Source organism: Dysidea avara, chromosome 3, assembly GCF_963678975.1.
Source record: "Dysidea avara chromosome 3, odDysAvar1.4, whole genome shotgun sequence".
NCBI classification, from domain to species: Eukaryota; Metazoa; Porifera; class Demospongiae; order Dictyoceratida; family Dysideidae; genus Dysidea; species Dysidea avara.
In genome coordinates, this window is record NC_089274.1 from 22692110 (window position 1) to 22715272 (window position 23163).

Below are 23163 nucleotides of genomic sequence, written 5' to 3' on the forward strand. Positions count from 1 at the left end.
GTTGAACAAACATATACAAGCATCCATTCTTCCCCAACTCAATTCAATTATGGAATAATTTACCTCAATATATAGTCAAATCTGAAAATTATGATAGCTTCGTAAATAGTTTACGTGTATACACATACATCAATGATACATTTTGAAATTATAGTTTTGTTCTTAATCATATACATTTGTAATTGTAGTTTAGTTTGTGTTTTGTACTGCTTATTGTAGCTATAATTTTTGATTCTTTTTTTCCCTTTTTCTGTGTATAATTAATTATATCTTCAAGTTTACACAGTAAGAATAATAATAACAATATATAGCCATCCAAAATCACAGAAACAGCAGGTTATCTGTCATGACAAGGATTATCAAAAGCCTTCTTTAAGCATATGCTTACGCTTTATCACCTTTCTGTACCAAGAAACTGAATGTGATGGCTGAATATGATGGCTAATATAATCCACTCAAAAACAGCCAAGCTGTAAAGAGTGCGGCCCTCAAAAGCCTGGGTGAAAAAAGTAATGGCTGCAATGATGTTAATGCTAATGAATTTTAGCAATGCACACAGCCATTATTAAAAATTTTTAGGATTAACATCATTGCAGCCATTTCTTGGCCGCCACCTTTGATTTCACAACTTTTTTTCACCCAGGCTTTTGAGGGCCGCACTCTTTTTTTACAGCTTGGCTGTTTTTGAGTGGATTTCACTTCTTTTTGTATTTTCAAAAACCAAATCCTGCACCTTTTTACTGGGACATGATTTCCAGGCCGTCATATCACAAGTTTTGCTAGCATATAGCACTTATTATGATGATGATGATGATAATTATTGGCGCGAGTTGGTCATACTAGTCTGCTCACAGACTGCTTGGGGGTGAAACTAAGTTAACACTGCAAATATACCACTGATTGATACGAAAATGGCTCTGATTTAATGAAATAGCTACTAGATTGAGCCTTAAAGTGTTGCAACAATAGTATGGTGCTAATGCTCTAATAGAGCACGCGTTTTTTCTTTTGCTGAAATCATCTAATAGAACACACATAGAATGTTCTAAAACAATCTAGACTTTCTATTGGTAGATCAGTTTTACTTATTAAGCTAGAATTTTCATTTAGAAGGTAGAAATTAAGTGAAGTGATCAGCCGAGGTAGCAGTGGTTCAATGGTTAAGGATGCAGGCGTTAAGTATGGAGGTCCTTGGTTCGAACTCTGGTCATGATCAGTTCATTTTTTAAACATTTTTTAATGCACCTTTTTTGTCCCCCAGTGACTGCTCCATTAGAGTATCTCAATCCCTTGATTTTACACTTGCTCGGTTTTTGCATTATAACTTTGTAGCTGTAAGTCTGTTGCTGTTCTAACCACCAAAAGGCACTCCTACAATGATCAACTTATGTACACACGAATTTTCAAGTTATTCCTCTACTCAGTTTACCCTATAGCCATGACAAAAGTTTCATCTTTTTTTACGTGAATAAACGCTCATAACTCCTTGGATATTTATCAGATTCATAGCAAACTTGGTATGCAAATGTACCTTTATACACTGTTTACTTGTGCCAAATATCGATACAATGGAGTCACAAATTTCTGTTTTATAGCCATTTTTGCAAAGTGTGCGAAAAGAAATCGAAGCCCCCGTAGCCCCCTATGGCGAAGAAAAAAAAACGAAGAAATTAAAATGAAACTTTGGCCACTCGTATCTCAGAAACAGCTAGGGAGATTTCTTTCAAATTTGGTATGTGGCATGGCCTACCTGGCGGGCACCTCTATAGTGAAACTAATTCCAATTGGATAAGGGATCATGGAGCTAAAAAGGTGTGAAAATCGCACTTTCTTTCTTCCTGTAAATATACTCACGGTGTGGCATGCTGGCTTCTTGGGCCGCATGACACACTACCGTGTGTCTTGATATTATCTATCTAAACGTTGGAATGCTAGCGCACTTGATCAATTATAGCAGTAATGAATTTAGAGGCAGCAGGGTGGAAGGTGATGTGGGCGGGTGATGAAAAACTATGAATCAACTTTGTCTGGCCTTATCTCCGGCAAGCTAATTTTACATTGCAGTCAAGCATGCTTCACTATACATGCTACAATAAGTGTAGATTAGAGACCTAGCACAAGGAACTTTGTGGATTTTAAAAACTTAAACATGAAGATCCATGGGTGTGGTCTCTAAAAAATGAAAGCGTTTTTATATGGGTAAATATTCTTGCTTAAAATAGATGGGCTAAACAGAATTTTCCGTGATTTATAATTGAATTGCTTTAGGAATGCTTATGAAATGAATGTTGGCTGGGTGGCTGTGCTTGGGAGAGCATAGTAAATCAATGAACAAAAGTGAGATCCTGAGGTCTTTTTACTAACATTTTTTTTGGTTTAAAGAACCTGGTAACAGGGTCTTTTAGTGGATTAATATTTTAAAGACTTCATTATCTCCCAAAGATCAAGGAATTTTATGCATACTATTTTCTAGAAACATATAAATTGTAGCAAGAGTATATAATGGGGAGGGAAGGGAGAGTATTGAACTGTGCCATATGCTGTGAAAAATGAGCCCGTAAAGTCCTATGGCATCGTTCAAACGACTCGGTAATTCGTGTTGATTGGTGACTAATTATAAGTGCAGTTGGCGCACTTTGTATATGTGACTACTGAGTGAAAGAATGGTGTACTTGAGAAAAGTATGGCACATTACACAGAGGAACTCGCCATACAAAGAGAAAGACAGAAGCAGCTAACCTGGAAAACAAACATCGAGGTTTCATCATGGTCGAGCGAGGTCGAAATTTTGATATTTCATCATGGGTAGATATTTCATCATGGTCGCCACCCCATGCCTCGCCTCGACAGTTCTACTAGTTAAAGTGACATGTCTAGATGGAATTTCAGCCATTGCGATTCCATACGGTTAAAACATTTAAGGTGTTAAATCTGAGCAATCAACAGCAGTCAGGTGTACGACAAGAAACGAAGGTATGCAGGTTACTTTATGGGCTCATTTTTCACAGCCTATAGCGCAGTCTGACACTCTCCCTCCCCATTATATACTCTTGATTGTAGTAACAGAATTTCTCCATAAAAGATTAATAAATGTGACTCAGTCTGGGAAAACCGGGCTTATCGCCTACTTAAAAGTATTGAGAAATGCTGTTTTTAAGTATTTAGTGTGTTGTAGCTCACCAATGGTTGAAGCTATGTGTACCAAATTTTCACATGTTTTACACCAATTTCTTACCTTCCACAGCATCCACTGTGCAAGTAGCCAACAACTAAGTTTCCCACCATTTTAGATAGTTTTAAACCGAGGTTGACTGTATCAGGCGAGCTGCAAAATGGGTGGGAGACGGGGGCCTGGGAAGCGGGGCAAGATGGTGTTCAAAAATTGAAAAGGGAAGGCATAGGGATGAATTAGGCCAAGTTTTGGGCCATTGAGGTCTCAAAATTGGCTAAAATGAAAGGAAATTCACAACAAAGGTACTTATTCAATACCACAGAGCTGTACAGCCACATACAGTCATCCCCAGGCTGACCAGAGCTCCATTAAGGCCCCACACCGCATGTACGGATCGCCACAGGGCTTGGGAAAAGCAGCCAGCAAAACCAGACCACTCAAGTCTAGCTGATTTTGATTGCGGAATTATTCATGTAGTTTTGTGTCCTGGGTGAAAAATCAAATCTGCTGACATGGGCAATAAGACCGGTTTTCTCAGACTGGGTCACAAATAATCATGCATAATTGCATACTTGTTGTTGCCTGCAGCAATGGTTCACTAGAGACAGAATAAGAGGAAAATATGATGTATGGAAAGTATACTCCTGTAAAATACATATTTTATAGCTAACACTGCACTAAACAAGTACGTGTATACTCAGGGGCGGATCTAGGATTTCAGAAGGGGGGGTGCTAGCATGGACATTTATATAATTATATATGTAGCAAGATAATTGATACAACTAGTGTGAGAAGCACACTCAGCATGCAGAGCATGCTCTATCTAGGGGGTCTGGGGGCATACCCCCACAGGAAAATATTTCAAATTTGGCCTACTGAGATTGAATTTGGTAGTGATTTTGAGTGAAAAATGATGTCACTTTGTTTATGTCATACCATTATTCCCCTACAGTTTGTCAATATTACTAAAGGATGCAGCCATGTAGCTATAATTCAATCTTAGACTAACATCTTAAAGAACTAGTAGTGGAAACATATGGGTATCAGCAGCTGCACATGATCAAATTTAGTGTTTTGAAGAATAGCATAATTTACAGTCTCATGGCTCAAACTACACTAGCTGTCCAAACAGTAGAGAGGGTAAGTGGGAGTGGACAGGGCAAGTAGACTGACTCACCATTGTATGGAGTGCATGTGCACTCAATTGTATATAATTCTCCAGCTAGAGGGGCTCTAGATCTGGTGGCATATATACTCCCAGACCTCCTGGAAATTTTTGGAAAATGGCTATCACAAGATTAAATCTAGAAGCTATTTTTAACCAAATGTGGGTACAAGATAAATGAGTTCAGGTGGAAGTAATTTTAATTTGAATGAGTTCAGTTGGAAGTAATTTTAATTAAAAAACAGAACTATACACTGTTTCTTGTTATTGGATTTGAAAATGTATAATAATTAGTGGCTTGTCAAAGAGAATAAAGAGTGTATAGACAGTATAGTTAATTGAATGTAAGGTCAAGGAGAATATTTAAAACACAGGATTGGATCTATATACTTCATATGTAGCCACTGTTCTGAAGTGCAGGTTGCTATTTCAATCTAACTTTTAAAATGATGGATCCATCCATCATTATAATTGTTTTACAACTATAGTCTACTAATACAACTAGTTTTTGGCCACAACTAACCGCTTTTTAGCACACAACGATCATGACAACATAGTATTATTTAAGCTTAAAGTTGAGCTTCAAGGGATTTGATAGTGTAAACTCCAAAGCTGCTAGATTTATACAAATGTAGCATGGGATTTGATCAAGCAAGGGAAACAAGAACGAACAGTTCTCAGATCTCAGTTCTCTTGTGAACTTTATAAAAGCTAAGAAATTCACTATTATATAAGACCACTGTTTTACTTGCAAGAGAAGCATTTCAACCCAAGAATCAAGTTTGTAGCAGAGCCTAAAAAACTTACAATATTTGACAGAAAAGGTTATTTTCAGAATAGATTTTCAATTAATGATGTTTTATACAATTTAGTATGTTAAAGGTATAAATCTTTTACCTGAAGTGATTGGTATATGGCAGGATGTTTCGTACAATGGTGAGGGTAGCAGTGCACAGGTCTAGAAGAATAGGTTTAATTTCAGCTTACACTCTGGTAACTTCTTGAAAATTATAGTTTTAATGTTGGATGTTTTATTAGAGTAGTTGACTGTTCTATTAGAGTATTTCGGATTTAGCAACTTCTAAGGTAAGACTTACTGCAAAAGTATAATTTTGAACCCCTTTTAGTAATTCTTGGATAAGATTAGCTATTCCCCTTGCTCTTTCCATCTTTTCATTTCCCATACATGTGTATAAAATGCAGCTGCACCTGTAGTACAGCTTCTAAAAGCTTCCTAGCTTGCTCATTGTAAAATTTTGGAGGGGGGGTGCTTCAGCGCCCCAAGCACCCCCCCCCCCCCCCCTAAATCCGCCCTTGATACTCACATTAATAGTTTTCACAACTTCTTTGAGTGATAATTCAGACACTAGCGTGTAACCATGGGTAATTTTTGGCATTCCACCGGCACCTATTGGCATAGCCCTTATGAGTAATAGTCCTTGCATATTTGTATGCATACATACATACATACATACATATTGTATACTTAAGCATCTGCATGGACATAGTGTTAATCCTGCATAAGGCACAATGCAAGATTAACATCAAATAACACACCATCCCAGCAGTCCAATTCCAGACATCTACACTCTTGTAGTAGTGCTCTCACATAAGCATCAGTAGTGGAACGTCCTGTTAATTGGTGTCCCTCTAAGTAAGTGTTGTGAGAGGAGTTGATGAAGTAGTGACTGAGTGGTTGAGTCATGTCCTGATTATGGAGTATATCAACACATTTTATTGATGTGATCATGTTACCTGATAAACTTCCTTATGTTCTGGATTGACAATTGAATTTTCTGGACTTCGCAAAAAGCTACAAATCATACACATATAGTAATATTGAACACAATTGAAAGTAAACTTGATACCTCACAAAACCACCCAAGGAAAGAAGACAAAGGCTCATGTGAAATTCAAATGGTTTAGATTTTGCCTGGCACATCTTAAACGCTCTGTGATGGTAGTCATAGTGACTCATTAGGTGAACACACTTTTCATCAGTTGCATCATTAGGAGACCACTGCAACAATAATAGCATCGCTCAAATGAACTGAGGAATGTGTGATTTGCATGCATGCAGTTAAAGTATATAACATATGTGTGCAATGCTTTTATATTGTTTACATCCTGTTAAACAAAATTTTGAAGGTATTTAAGCCTAGTAGGGACCATTACAATGGAAAGTGAAGAAACTAGGGAACTGTAAATGTCATTTAAAAAGTAGTGGCAGAATTAAATTTGAATGTCAGGTGATAATCTCCCTTGTTTCTTCACTTTTTATTGTAAAAGTCCTTACAAAGTTTCAAAATTGTAATTGCTCCTTCCACTTATCTTCGATAGAGCGCATACAACTTGAAAGGACTTGTACTTTATTTGTAAAATGCAAGTGACTATTTTAGCACCTTTGCAATTAATTAACATACCCAACACATACAAATCGAAACTTCCAGGGTAGGTAGTCATTAAGAAAGAATTTAAAGAGAGATACAAAGGTATAGCACTATACTGCATGTAGTATTTTCTCTTTTGGAACCTCAAATGAAAGCCATCAAAGAATTGAGTGTGTATATGTAGTTCCAGTCATTTATCCTGGAGTGAGTGAGTGAGTGAGTGAGTGCATGCATGCATGCGTGCGTGAGTGAGGGAGGGAGGGAGGGAGGGAGGGGGACTCCGGGAAGTGAAGTCAGTCAGTCAGTCAGTCAGTCAGTCAGTCACTCAGTCAAAAATCTGTAGTTTTGCAAAAATTCTGCAGCAATTACTCACTGGCATTGTTTTGGGCCATTTTAAGCTGTGGATTTTAGTGAATCAATACCTCTGTATCACTGTATTTATATAGTTTGTAGACTGGTGTTTGGTAGAGTTTTCGGTAGGAAATTACAAACCTTCATCATCCCTACTATAGGAGTACATAGCATACAGTACATAGCATACAGTACATAGCATACAGTCTTACAGCATTACATATTCATTTCTAGCAAGTTAGTGGTGTAGTTGTCACATATGCTTACCTGTTGATGTTCAATTAAAAACTTTTTGAATTCCTTTACTGTCATTCCTAGAAAAGGATACTCTTTGGTGTATTCTTTGAATACTTTCAGCAGCTGAAGATAAATAGCCTAAATACTCACAAATAGTCAACAGAACACTAACCATACAACCTGGCTGGCTTATTCCACACAATAAATTATAAAAAAGAATAAAGCCATCCCAGTGAAGAGCATTAGCATGTCCTGTTTCCTCTAATTGGAACTGATGAGATTTCTAATAAACAACAAAAGATAGTGCACACAGAATTTACTTTGTATATGTACATTATACACATGTAGAAAGCAAAGCCTTCAGCTGCTGTTACATGGTTACACTTAGCCAGTAACACGAAACTTGGTCATCTGTGCATTAAACAGGTTGCAAGTCACACAGGAAAATCTTTTTGGGAAAGGACTTGTATCACACGTAAGGCTATATATAGCTCATGGGTGATGGTGGGTTTTAAAGTCCCACCTGGACCCCACTAGTTATAATTAGGCATATGGACAGTATGCAAATGTTTCCCACAGTTAACACCAGGTCTCCATTAATTCAGCCTGGGAGATTGAAGCATTATAAGTAAATTTTTTGCCCAAAGGACCAATAGTAACATCTGGGTATTGAACTTGCCGGGGACTATCAATTACCAGCTCAGTAACAGACACATACATTACAAACATACTACATAAAGGAGGAGTATACACAGAGTACATACGCACTCCCTTGCTCACACACAAAAGTGTTCTGACAACTGTGAAAAATTTGCTATTGCTTGCCATCTAGTGAATCAGCACTGGAGTACCATTTAGGTACTAATGTTGGTGTGAACAAATTCTCCTGGGGCAGAACTAGTAAAACACAGGAGGGCTGTGCCATGTCTCACAAATAGAGGTTGTAGAACTCTAATACTGCTAAGCAAGACACGAACTGTTAGGTCTTTTACTTCCCAAGTTGACACTTGATACCAGGTCCCCATTATGCTGAGTAGACTAGAGCAATGTAAGTAAAGTTTCTTGTTTGAGGAAACAACAATGGGCATCATGCACTGAACATCAGACCTGGATCCTAGTATTTATCTCACAAACATCTCTACACCCCTTCCCACACACTAATTTTTGGTTGCTGTTTACATGACCTGCTACCCAGTGAAACACTAAGGAACTAATATAGCAACACTTCCTAGAGCAGAGCTACATACTACCTCACAGAAGAACTGGATTGTAGACAGCTTGCAAGTGACAGTGTGGTCGTCCAAAATCTCTCACCTTTTAGACATGGAAAATGTCACATACACCCCCCCTTTTATAACACCAGGTATATACATATATGTAACTGGGTAGATGCAGGGCAGAGTTGTGGTAACGCAATACAAATGTAACGCGATACGTAATAATATTACTTTTACAGTAACGAGTAATATAAGGTGGGGTCTATTCTACGGAACGGAACGGAACGGAACGGAACGGAACGGAACGGAACGGAACGATGGACTAAACTACGGAACGGAATGCTTTCTCAAATTGAAGCTTGCAGCTTACCATTGCTGTACAAGTTATCGGTGGCAACATAGGCACTTCCAGCAGGTAATCAAACGCACCCCAAGAAAGATAAAACGAATTTAAGGATCGATTGTGGGTTCTTGTTGGTTGTCATTAGTAACGAAGTACTAATTGTGGGAATCGCTGACTCAATGTGTTCATCTTCGGATGTATCAAGTAGGGAACTTAATTCATGACTAGTATGTGAGTTGTTTTTGTTTACTTTGACTTTAGAATTTAGATTTCCGAAAGGCGTTTGATTCTGTCCCTCATAATCGACTACTGATGAAATTGAAGGCATATGGCATGGGCGGGTCTCTACTAAGATGGGTACAGAATTTTCTTTCTGGTAGAAGGCAACGAGTTGTGCTTAATGGTGATCACTCTGGTTGGTCCACAGTCTCTAGCGGGGTTCCCCAAGGTTCAGTCCTTGGCCCCCTGCTCTTTCTGTTATATGTTAATGATATTCCGTTAGCTGTGGACAGCCCAATCCTACTATTTGCTGATGATGCCAAGATCTTTCGATCAATTAGATGTGAAGCCGATTACTTACAACTTCAACGGGATATTGATATATTGTTTGAATGGTCGAGAACCTGGTTGCTTAATTTTAATATTAGCAAGTGTTATGTTTTGCATTTAGGTCTCACCCACTCCTATGGAAATTATTGTATTGACGGTAATGTTATAACATCTACTGAGTCAGTCAAAGATTTGGGAATCGTCGTTGACTCTTCTCTGAAGTTTGATAACCATACTGCTATAGTAACTGCAAGAGCTAATCGTATACTAGCTGTGATTAATAAATCGTTTGAGTACTTGAACACCAACGTGTTACTCCAACTGTACAAATCTTTTGTTCGTCCCATATTAGAATATGGAAATATTATATGGGGTCCACAGTTCATACTTGATCAGCAGTCAGTTGAAAAAATTCAAAGAAGAGCTACCAAGTTAGTGAGCGAAATTAAAGACTTGCAATATGCTGACAGATTAAACCACCTAAACTTACCATCTCTCAGATATCGACGTCGTAGAGGGGACTTAATTTACACATACAGACTATTTCATAACATGCTGGACATGGATAGCTCATCTTTATTTACCCTTCGATCATCTTCTATAACAAGAGGTCATGATTTAAAGATCTACAAACCACACGCTATCTGCTTGCCACGCCGTCACTTTTATTCAGTAAGAATTATAAATGATTGGAATGGACTCCCATATGACTCAGTTAATGTTCATTCAACCAATTTGTTTAAGACACATCTAGATAGATTTTATTATGATTACCAGTATGATATTGTATAGTTATTTTTGTAGCAGTTTGATTGTTTAGATCAGGTTTTTACAGGCTTTGCCTCCTTACCTGTACCCCCAATAATAATAATAATGTACATGTCTGGGGCCCAGCCTTTCTAATCAGCATAAATCAGTATGTAGCTATACTCTACAAAGGAAACAAGTATGGTGACAAGCTGAATCAACTCAGTCTAAGCAGAATCTAAAGGAATTTTGTGCAGTGTGTGAGGAGCAAACAATCAGATACCTCGAGGAGGCTACATTGTGTGAACATGAATGATTCATTAACAGAGTAGTGGACTAATGCCAGATATCTCAGCCCAAGTAGTGAGTTGAATCCAGGATGGAGTCTATTTTACAGAATGGAATGCTTTCTGAATCAAAACTTGCAGCTTGGCTAGCCACTGTCATCGCTGAAATTGCATTTTATCAGTGGAGCCTCCAGGAAAATTGAATAGGATAATAATAAAATATTAATAGCTGACTCATGCAGTGATTGTTCTACTACCTGATATATCAAGCAGGTCTCTTCAATTCATTTATTGCATGACCAAGGCAAGTTTTGTTATTACAATACAGCAGCTGATTGGAACAGGATGTCAGTTGTTTCTGCTGATCTTTACAAGATAAATAGTTTAGAAGACCACTCAATTTCTTTAGTTTCAGAGCATAATATCCACAGAGAAATTAACTAGAAAGTTACTGGTGACAGGAAAAGGCTAGGTGATCATGACTTTATTCAGTCTAATAAACAGAATATGTGGTTGATTGAGTGAGGTATCACTTTCAAAATGTTCAGACGACCAGCGATGGAGATGCATGGATTCATCGAAATTTTGTTGCGGTTGGAGACACCAAAAGCAAACTGACTGTATGTTTTATTAATATTCATTCACTTTCTTTATATTTTCTCAATTTTGAACCTGCATGTATACAAATAATTAAATTTTTCTTAGTCAATAGAAATCCTAGAATAAGATGGGAGAGAAAAATTATCTTTGTTTACCTATACTGTACAACTTCAAAGGAAAATGAAGAAAACATACAAATTAATAAAATTAGTACAACTACAAGAAGGTGAATTACAGATTTAAATACTTAGAGCCTTTAGTTAATCATTGTTCCAAAGCAAAATTGTAGATGGAAAAAAAAGACTGGTGAGATCTTGGTTAATTAACGACAGTGGATAGAGATTAAAAGGGTGGTAACTTCTTGTTCTTGAATATGTTGCAAAGTGGAGGTACAAATCAAAATGGGATATCAATTTCATTATGAAAACTTTGTATACATAAAAAATCTAGCATTATTGTATTCATTTGTTCTCCACTTAAAGTAGATCCAACACAGAGCAGCCCGCACTGTAACAAATACATGTGATCCCACTGTAATTTCATGGACCAGCTGGACTGGGAATCGCTTGAAAACAGACAAACAAATTTAACCCGTTTTGTTTGAATTGAAGCATGTGAAATGTTACACTTAAGAAATTCTAGAATTCTTAGGTGGTATGTAATTAATGTGAGTGTTCCATTTCAGGTCTGACTAGATACATTGAAACTACACACACATCTTGGTCCAAATCACGTTTTCCTGGTGGCTATGGGCATGGTTTCACATGCACAGAAGGCTTATAATTAAGCTTTGGTTAATCTTGCAGTTTTGGCATTTAGCCTGATTCAAGGCTAGCAGTCAGACACATCCTTGAATTTGTGCAACAGAAAAAATCAGCTCACTACTGAACATGGCATTAGTCCACTGCACCGGCTGTTAATAATTCCATGCATACACTTCAGTGATGTTTGCAGAATATAGCCTCTTTGCGGTCCGCCAAAATATTTGTTCCTCACATACTGCACAGAATTCTTCAAGTTTTACTTCAGCTGGCTCTTTCCTGTTACTAGTGTCTTCCTGCTTGCTTTGTACACTGATTTATGACTTGAAAAGCTGACCCAGACTGTTTTTTAAAGTCAAAATAAGCAAAACAGCTCACATAAAGCGCCCTTCTTGATATATCCGTAGATGAAGCATCACTAATACAGCTCATCGCACAATTAATACTTCGTTACTAATGACAACGAACAAGAACCCACAATCGATCCTTTAATTCATTTTATCTTATGTTTAATCACCCACTGGAGGTGCCACTGATAACTTGTAAGGGCAGTTTCAGCAATGGTAAGTTGCAAGCTTCAATTTGAGAAAGCGTTCCGTTCCGTGGTTTAGTCCATCATTCCGTTCCGTTCCGTTCCGTAGAATAGACCCCACCGTAATATAACGCATTACATGACAAAGTAGCGAGTAATATGTAGCGGATATTACATCTGAAAATTGCAACGAATGTAATGCATTACTTCCTTTTAAGGTGCATTGTATCCAGGCACGTGATTGATTGCATTTTGGGTCTAGACAAGACTGGAGATAGCGTTATACGCATGGACAAAGAATGATAGTGTATACATGGACAAAGAATGATAGTGTACGGGGAGTGCCCTTGAGGCCAAGATACAACAATAAAGTATGTATTTGTGGCTGAACTACACCAGAGAAACACATGTCTTGCTCGTGTCACTTGTAGTTGTAGGCTGGTAGCTTGTATTTAGAAGGTTGGACTTACTTTATAGTTTGTAACGAACAAATGTAATATGTAATATTATTACTAGTTACAGCCTTCAGAGTAGCGAGTAATATGTAACTCGTTACTTTTTTCAGTAAGTAATATGTACCTGTGGCACGCTACATTGCGTAAAAGTAACAAGTAGTATGTAACTAGTTACATTTTTAGTGTAACGACCCCAACTCTGTGCATGGGAGCATGACAGAGGTGGGTATAAGTTTTGCTGAAAGAAAAAACAAGTTGATATTGTGCTACTTCTAAAAACCAGGCGCCATGCAGCTAGCTAACTCATCTATGCTACTATAAATTGACCAACTATGTATTACTACTTTACAATAGGGTAATTTTGGGTTATGCAATAACATTATTAGCTAATTCTCGTACTTCGTAATTCATGAAATATTCGTAATTCGTTCAATTACGTTGCTATGCACTGCTAAGGAAGCGTTTGTTAAACAAACCGCTTTTACCAACATATTACGCACAGAAGTATCTTCTAAACTGTTTTATAGTTTGACTAACGTGTTTTTTCCCACAAATTCTCTCGACAAAGCCTCAAAGCTGCTCTTCATTTTCGTTCGCGTACGTAAGGGATACGCCCCCTTTCAACTCGAAGCGATAGGCTATTCCTGGCAGTGTACGAGGCCTGCACCGTTGTTTTTCAATTGCTAAACGTCTGAAAACCTCAAGGGGAAGGTAGTCTGAGGAAAGTCGCCACACCCGTATTTCAGTCCGCCGAAAAGAAACCACCTCAGAGCCAAGTTCACCTGTGCAGAAGTTTAATACAGATTTCATTTCACTTTAACTTCTAACGTAAAAGCTGCTTTTACCATTATTAAACGATTTTGCTCACGTGGGTGCGTACGAACAAACATAGGTAGATAGGTACACACACACACTTTTACGAAAACAATTACAGTAAACCAGGCGCACGCCCACAGCCGGCCGAAGGCCGGCTGTGGGCGTGCGCCTGGTTTAACAACAGTAACTTGAAACCAGGGAATCAAACTTTTGAATGCCCCTTAGCTGCTGCTGCTTAGGGACCCGCCGATTATGCTGTCATAATTATGAGCATAATAGGTGTCTGAAAGCATTGAGCATAATGCTAGCATAATAGGTAGAATATTTGTGTAATAGTATGAATTCTTGCTTATCAAAATAGCTATCACAGAAAGATCGATATACTCTAATAGAACAGTCAGTAACTCTAATAGAACAATCATATAACTGACTGTTCTATTAGAGTATATCGATCTTTTCTGTGATATACATTTTGACAAGTTTGTGCTTCAGCCACTTATTATTTATCCATAAATTGGAAATTATTACTAGAGCATGGGAACTGAAGCATAAATAATTGGGCATAATTTGAGCATAATGGGTAAGTATTGAGCATATATTTAAGCATAATAGGTAAATTTTTGAGCAGTGCAGCATAGCATAATAGGTAAAATTATGAGCATAATCGGCGGGTCCCTACTGCTGCTGCTGATGCTGATGCTGCTGCTGCTGCTCCTCTCACACAAGCACAGCATGCACTGGCCTTTGGATACATTATATGGACATACCAAACCTGTTCCATTATCCTACCTGGGCTTTACCCCTTAATTGAGATAGTCATGGGCAGTTGACATTTGCTTCCATTTGGACTCATTAAAACAATAAGTAGCAGTACACAGTATTGATTGATTGATTGATTTTTTGATTGATATTTGTTTAAACTCATAATGTTTGGCATAGCCGTTCTTCCACGTCAGAGTACACAGAAGCACATACAGATATACAAGTACAAAACTGAAGAACATAAAAGACATGACAAATACAAAGAACACAATTAAATATAATACTCAAGTTAACTAATATTAGTTATATAATGAGTCTTTGTCAAAGTAACAGATTCTCCATGTTTGCAGTATTATAGAAACTAAACTATGCACTGTTACTTGTTACTCAATACACAATTTCAGGTAAAGATTACATATCTCTCACTCACAATAAGGTATTCATGCACTTTGTTGTAACTCATGTGTGGTGCAACGCAACTAGCAAATGAAAGTGCTGAATCTTCCTTGACTATATATAGCTTCCTGTTCCATTGTAGACTAGTGAGTGATCAACCACCCAACAAATGTTAAGAACAAACAACAAGTATAAACTATTCTATCATTGTTTTATATCATACATCAACTTTGAAATACATAAAAATGGTCAATGCGAAACAGCCATAAGCTGCAAAAAGGAATTTTAATGATAGTGTAATCATTTAAAGTGATCATTTCCCAGCAGAGTATTTTTGATTTTACAACATTTTTAAAGGCCACGCCCATTATTGCTGTTTTGATATGGATATAACTTATTGTATTACAAGCCCAAAGCTAGCCTATATGACTAGTTTTAGAGCTCACTTTGATTTGTGTTTTCTATTTTCTACATTAGTGAAGGTAAAATGATTACACACTGTATTATTTATATTTAAATTTGCCTCATCCATGTAATAGAAAATGCACCCTAATACAACACTCAGAGTTTGTACAATTACAATAGCATCCATGTAGAATGTTTTAAAACTCTCATTGTTAGAGTTTTCAGCTGTAAACTTTCCATAAATTGCCCAAGTTGGGTCAAGGTAGAACTTTTATTTATGTATAATGTAGAAATTAAGGAAATTAAACAACTGGTTGTTTAGGAGTGGAGGCCTGTGATTTGTATCCAGCAAAGGATTTTCCAACATTTTTATAATGAGTGACTGTTCTATTACAGTGTTTTGATTGGCTAACCTACATACTGAATAATTTCCAACGTATTCAAATTAGTGGTTTACGCTGCAAGCATGACAACATATTGCCTTGTGATTTGTCAAAATTGCTAATTTGCTAGTTATTATCCTGATCTGGAAATTAGAAAACTGCACAGAAATTTGGTCTTACTACCCTCCAAATTTGAAAGCAACTGAAGAAAGCCCGGGAAGTTATGGCAATTTTTCGTAAGTCAATTGTGAAAAAATCTAAGAACTGGAAGATTAATTATATATAATACAGACTTATCTGTTGTGCACCCACACCAGCTTTCGTTGGCTGCATGACACACTATCACAAGTTTGTAGAAATTGCAGTGTTAATCAATTGTACTGTGGCTGGCTAAGGTATACAACTATACTTACATCAGTTACTTAATTTCTATCTTTTACATAAATGTATGTTCTACCTTGACCCTGGAAGTTTATAGCTGAAAGCTCTAACAATGAGAGTTTTAAAACATTCTGCATGGATGATTGTAAATGTACAAACTCTTAGTGGTGCATTTTCTATTAGATCAGACAAATTTAATATAAATAATACAGTGTGTAATCTTTCATTACCAGATTTTTATGAAAAGAAAACTCTTCTCTAATTAATACCCAAGGCTCCACTACAGCTATAGAGAATGTGCACAACCATTACACCAAACGTCACACTCAAACTCGAATATTGTGGAATCAATAAATAAAATTGGTTCTAATAGTTCACATCTTAGCAAAAAGTTACAACCAATAGTTGCACTTAATGACAAATACAAACTGTGCACAAAATAAGGATACAATATAGCTGGATCAGTGTGGGGATAACGGCTGGAAAATAGATGACTCTTAGAAGTAACAAATGTTTTCAACTGTCAACAATACAATGTAAAAACCACCAATGAGTATGTCACTTTCACATACTTTCTCAAGCCAGAGTTGTTGCTCTAGTTCACTGTCACAGATAAGATCAAGTGATTGCAACATCACATATCTCTTGCTATGTCCTGGCATGGTGGAGACTGTATAGGTATAAACATTATCACATCAGATGTATATTACTATAGCTTATAATTATGTATGCATGTATGTATGTGCGTGTGTGTGTGTGTGTGTATGTGTGCGTTTGTGTGTGTGTGTGTGTGTGTGTGTGTGTGTGTGTGTGTGTGTGTGTATGTATGTATGTGTGTGTGTGTGTGCAGTATGTGTGTGCGTGTATGTGTGTGTGTGTGTGTGTGTGTGTGTGTGTGTGTGTGTGTGTGTGTGTGTGTGTGTGCAGTGTGTGTGTGTGCAGTGTGTGTGTGTGTGTGCGTGTATGTGTATGTGTGTATGTATGTATGTATGCATTAGAGTTCTCATAAACAATCAATTACAGTGATTAATTGATGAAAAATATAAAAATACAATTGATTTATTATTTTGCAATCAATTAATCGTGTAGTATACACATGTCATCAATAACAAGTTGATGTTGTGCTACTTCTAAAAACCAGGTGCCATGCAGCTAGCTAACTCATCTGGGATTAACCATAGATAGTATATGCTACTATGAATTAACCAACTATGTATTACTATTTTAGAATAGGGTAGTTTTGGGTTGTGCGATAATATTAGCTAATTCTCATATTTCGTAATTCATGAAATTTCCATAATTCATTCAATTATGTTGCTATGCATTGCTAAGGAAGTGCTTATTATTTGTGTGTGCTGTGCAGAAATCAATGTGATTATAACGCACAGGTGTGATTGTGATAATTATCTAAGAGGGTACAAAACTGATCATGTGTGTGGGAGTTGACTATATGAGGGGGGATTGAGTTCCACAGTTTGATTGTCGAGGGAAAAAAGGAAAATTTAAAACTATCAATTCTGGAATCTAGTTGGTTGAAGTAGCCATTTCTCAAGAAGGGTGGAATAGGAATCAAACAATCATTTGGAATACACACCAGGTTGTTAGTGATTTTATACATCATCTGTAATTTGGCTCTGTTCCTCCTGCTTTTTAGGGTAGGTAAGTTAAGATTTTCATTAATGAAACACTTGAGAATCTAGAGTAGTCCTTGTAACATAACCTTGCTGCCGATCGTTGAACCGCTTCTAGAAGATTTGTGTTGGTAGATGTGTGGGGTCCCATACAGGAGAAGCATACTCTATTACCGGTCTCACCATAGCTTTATAACAGTTAAGTTTGGTATTAACAGGACAGTGGTATAAGTTGCGATGTAAGAAAGCGTTGACTTTGGTGGCTTTGCTTGCTATCTGCTTTATATGTTCATTCCAAGAAAGGGTCTGGTCAAAAATTACTCCGAGATATTTGGCATGGGTGACTTCCTTTATTGAGTGGTTGTCAATATAATAGATGTTAGGTATGATGTTCTTTTTGCTAGAAATCCTTAAAAATTTGCACTTATTAGGATTAAATATCATCTGCCATTTGTGTGACCATTGTGTGAGAAGATCAAGATCTCTCTGTAATACATAACAGTCTTCTATGGAATGTATGTTACGGTAAAGAATAACATCATCTGCATATAGTCTGATCTTGCTTTGTACTTGTAAAGGGATGTCATTAATAAAAAAGAGAAATAACAAGGGGGCTAAAACAGTGCCCTGTGGAACACCAGAAAGAACATCAGATGAAGAGCTTTGTTTATTATCAAGGATTACTCTGTGTGAACGGTTACTAAAAAAATTCTTAATCCATGTAAGTAGAGTGCCTCTGATACCGTAGTGATGTAACTTGTAAAATAGTCGGGAATGGGGAACTTTGTCGAAAGCTTTGCAAAAATCCAACAGTAATACGTCACATTGTCCTCTTTCATTCAGACACTGGGCAAAGTCATGTGTTGTTGTAATCAGTTGAGTTACACAGCTCCTATGCTGTCGAAATCCAGGCTGTTGCTCGTTAAAACTTGATGGCAGTCTAAATGTTCAAATATGCAAGAGTATATAACATGTTCTAGTATTTTGGAGCAAATACAAGTTAGTGAAATTGGTCGGTAGTTGCTGGGATCATCTTGTTCAACCTTACAACAAATGCTAATTTTCCTAGACTACATAATTAACAGCCCCTCACAAACTGATGTGGTGTACTTCGATATCAGTAAAGCCTTCGATACCGTATCTCATGCCATCTTGCTCAACAAGCTTTGGTCTGCTGGAATAACTGGGCTTGGTTCCGGGAATATCTGACTGATCGATATCAACGTGTTTGCATCAACAACTGTTACTCCGATTTACTGCCAGTTCTCTCAGGTGTGCCCCAGGGCAGCATACTTGGCCCCGTGCTATTTCTAATTTATATAAATGACATGACATCATATATACACCAAAGCCAACTCCTAAAATTTGCCGATGATACCAAGTGTTTCATGCACATCTGTACTATATCTGACTACAACGCTCTGCAAGAAGATATCATCGCTTTATTTACTTGGTCCAGAGAGACAGATCTGAATTTTAATCTAAAAAAATTCGTACATTTATCATTTAAACGCAAGTTAGAAACCACCTACACCATTTCGGATATTACTATACCACATAATGACTCACACAAGGACTTAGGGCTCATATTATCTGAGAATCTAAGTTGGGACAAACACTACAAATCAATCTCTGCTCGTGCATACAAGGTATTGGGACTAATACGTCGTACTATTGCTTCTACCCATTCTGCTTCTACATTGGTCACATTATATATTTCAATGGTTCGATCTCAGCTGCTCTATTGCACCCAACTATGGCGTCCACACCTGATGAAAGACATTTTAACTCTTGAGCAAATCCAGTGCCGTGCCACTAAGTATCTATTAAATGATTACACCAGTAGTTACAAAACCCGTCTAGTAAAACTAAGGATCCTTCCTCTGATGTACCTGTTCGAGTTACAAGATATATTATTTGCAATCAAATCAATCAAGGTACAATCTAAACAGTTCAATATTCATGATCATATCAACTTCAGCTCAGCTAATACTAGATCCGGCACCAGCAACAAATTGATCATCCCTCATCATTTAAATAACGTATCTAGACATTCTTATTTCCATAGATTACCAACTCTCTGGAATGCCATGCCTATCCTTAACTTGAATCTAACGTTTCCTCTGCTAAAATCAAAACTAAAAACTTTTCTCTGGGATCATTTTATAACTAACTTTGAAGATAACAACAATTGCTCATTGCACTATCTCTGTCCTTGCTCAAGATGCCACCAGTCACGTCCACCCACCTCAAACTACTCAACTCTACTTCCAGTTTTATCAGGTGTGCCCCAGGGGAGCATCCTTGGCCCACTTTTGTTCTTAGTTTTCATCAACGATTTGTATCTATCCATTCATCACTCCAATGCTTTATCTTTTGCAGATGATACTAAATGCTATAAACTCATCTTTGAACTACTTGATTCCATCAAACTCCAGGATGACCTCAACTCCTTATTTGACTGGTCTCAAGACTCAAACCTATCTTTTAACACTAAGAAATTTATTCACCTCTCCTTTAATACAAAGTTCCCAACTTCTTACAACATTGACGATTCCTCAATAATATCTAGTAACACCCATCGTGACCTTGGTATCATTCTATCTACTGACCTGTCCTAGAGAAACCACTATCACCACATTTCATCCAAAGCTTATCGAACTCTAGGATTGCTTAGACGTACATTCAGCCATTCTATTAACACTACAACTAAAAGAACTCTGTACATAGCACTAGTAAGGTCTCAGCTTCTGTATTGTTCCCCATTGTGGCATCCCTACCTTATCCAAGATATCTCTGCTCTTGAAAGAATACAGCGCCGAGCTACCAAATACATCCTCAACGATTATGTTTCTGATTATAAAACTCTCCTTATCAAGCTCAACCTACTACCATTAATGTATATTTATGACCAGTGTGACATTCTGTTTTTCATAAAATCAATTCAAAATCCATCTGATCATTTCAACATCCAGACCTTCATCAAATTCTGTCATCATTCTACTAGGTCTTCTTCCAGTAACAAACTTGAACATGTTTTTACATCATCTAATCAACAAAAAAACTTCTACTTCAACAGACTTCCTCGAACCTTCAACAGCTTACCAGTAATTGACCTAACTCAACCCTTTGTTACCATTAAATTTCAACTAACTAAAATCCTATGGCAGCATTTTATAAGAAACTTCGATCCAGACAACCAGCATAGTTTCCATTTTACATGTCCTTGTAGCATCTGCTCCAAACATCCCAAGCCACCTAACTTTGATTCATTTAGCAGCTAATTGTAATTATATAAGTAATGATAAGTACTTAATTTAAGTTATGGGATCTGGTATTACCAGATTACCTTTAGTGCAATTGTATACAAACTCACTTCTATTGTTGTACAACCATGTACACCTGTAACATTGCACTATAAAGCTAATAATTGAATTAATTGAAAAAAACCTGAACTACTTGTAGAATCTGTATGTATGTGTGTATATAAGTAAGTAAGTAGGTAAATAAGTAATGTAATGTAATGTACTTTCGCGGCTGTTGGTACATGTCACCAACAGACCTTTGGTGTGTTTACACCATAAAGCAATAATAATAATAATAATCTTTTTTACCTTTCTTGTATATAGGGACGCTTGTTACACAAACTGTATTTACCAACATATTACGCACAGAAGTATCTTCTAAACTGTTTTATAGTTTGACTATCGTGTTTTTCCCACAAATTCTCTTGACAAAGCCTCAAAGCTACAGTACTCTTCATTTTCGTTCGCGTACGTAAGGGATACGCCCCCTTTCAACTCGAAGCGATAGGCTATTCCTGGTAGTGCACGAGGCCTGCACCGTTGTTTTTCAGTACAAAGTCTGAGGAAAGTCGCCACACCCGTATTTCAGTCCGCCTTAGCAACAATTCTATCAGCCTGCAAGCAGCAGTCTCCTTGTTGCTTGCAGGCTGATACCTCTCGACAAACGCCCAGGTGTGAGACCAATAGGTATTGGTGACGTGCCCCGTAGAATTGTTGCTAAGGCGATCCTTTATGTTATAGGTGATGATATTGCACTGGCTGCTGGCCCATAGAGGACTTACACGCGTGAAGCAACGGTTGCTAGGCAGACATGTTTCGGGACAACTTTCTATGGTGCATATTGGGTCAAAATGAAGGTAACGAGATTTATTCACTAAGCGCTGAATATAGTGGTACTGGGAAGCGGGGCTGGTTTCGAAATAGAAGATCTTATCATTGGCTTCGTGAAATAGGTGGCTAATTAAATTTCGATACATTACTCACCGATTCTAACTTCATAGCCTTTTTTAACGAGCTGGGTGGTATTTACAACACAACTCAACACTGATTCGCTTCATTACAGCCTGTACCAAATCCTGAGAAAGCGCCTTTCAGCCACAACACTGTCCCGAAACATGGCCGACAGCTACGGTTGCTTAGCAATTACGATGATTTACGTCACGCTGCAAGTCCTCTATTACAGACCTGTGCGGGACAATCAGCTGGCTCTGAGGCTGCTGTACATGCTATGAAGAATATGTTTGATGACAGTGATTGTGAAGCTGCACTCTTAGTGGATGCTACTAATGCATTCAATTGTGTGAATCGCCAAGCTGCCCTACATAATATATCCATCCTTTGTCCTGCATTTTCTACAGGGCCGCCCACAGGGGGGGGGGGGGGGGGGGCAACTGGGGCATTTTGCCCCGGGCCTCAGCCTGAAAGGGGCCCCAGGAGGCCCCACGAAGGGCCCCCTGAATACCTGTTTAAAAGATCGATATACTCTAATAGAGCAGTCAGATCTAAATACTCTAATAGAGCAGTCACAGTATTCTTCAGAGGAACAGTGTAGCAAGCTTATAGATAAAGAGATATGGTTGGTGATGGGTAGTTATTGTCATTGCCAGCAGGTTGTGACCTTTTTTTTTTTTTTGGTCTTCACCTTACAACTTGGGTCAAGGGCCCCACTTTAACTCTTTGCCCTTGGCCCCTTAATTTCTCTGGGCGGCCCTGAATTTTTCTACTATCCTGAACAACACTTATGCTCAGCCAGTCCGATTGTTTGTAGTTGGAGAGGGTGAAATCCCATCTTGTGAAGGAACAACTCAAGGAGATCCTCTCGCAATGGCAATGTATGCCCTGGCTGTGGTTCCCTTAATTAAAAGACTGCGTGTGGCAGTCCCCAGTGTTGGGCAGGTATGGTTTGCAGATGATGCCACTGCAGTGGGGAAACTGAAACTTTTGCATAAATGGTGGCAGATACTATCCTCTTTGGGACCTAATTTTGGGTATTTTTCTAATGCATCTAAGACAGTGTTGATTGTAAAGCCTCATTTGTTAACTATTGCAAAATCTATTTTTGCTAACACTGGTATGCAGATTACTGATCAGGGCCAGCGCCATCTTGGGGCTGCATTGGGCTCTCTAGAATTTGCAGAGGGGTTTGTGGCCAAGAAGGTTTGTTCTTGGTCTAGTGAAGTGCTTGCTTTGGCTGAGATTGCTACAAATCGTCCTCATGCGGCTTTTTGTGCTTTCACTCATGGGATGATAGGCCGGTGGGTATACATCATGAAGACCA

General features: G+C 37.8%; 1 long non-coding RNA gene across 1 annotated transcript; it reads right to left on the reverse strand.

The window, feature by feature from the left end:
- Positions 1 to 6211: 6211 nt before the first annotated feature.
- Positions 6212 to 14893, reverse strand: LOC136251834 (uncharacterized). The gene is made up of 4 exons (XR_010699218.1): positions 14815 to 14893; positions 7488 to 7598; positions 7346 to 7438; positions 6212 to 6357 (listed from the first exon to the last, which is right to left on the reverse strand). It is a non-coding gene; the product is annotated as an uncharacterized lncRNA (long non-coding RNA).
- Between the last annotated feature and the right edge of the window lie 8270 nt (positions 14894 to 23163).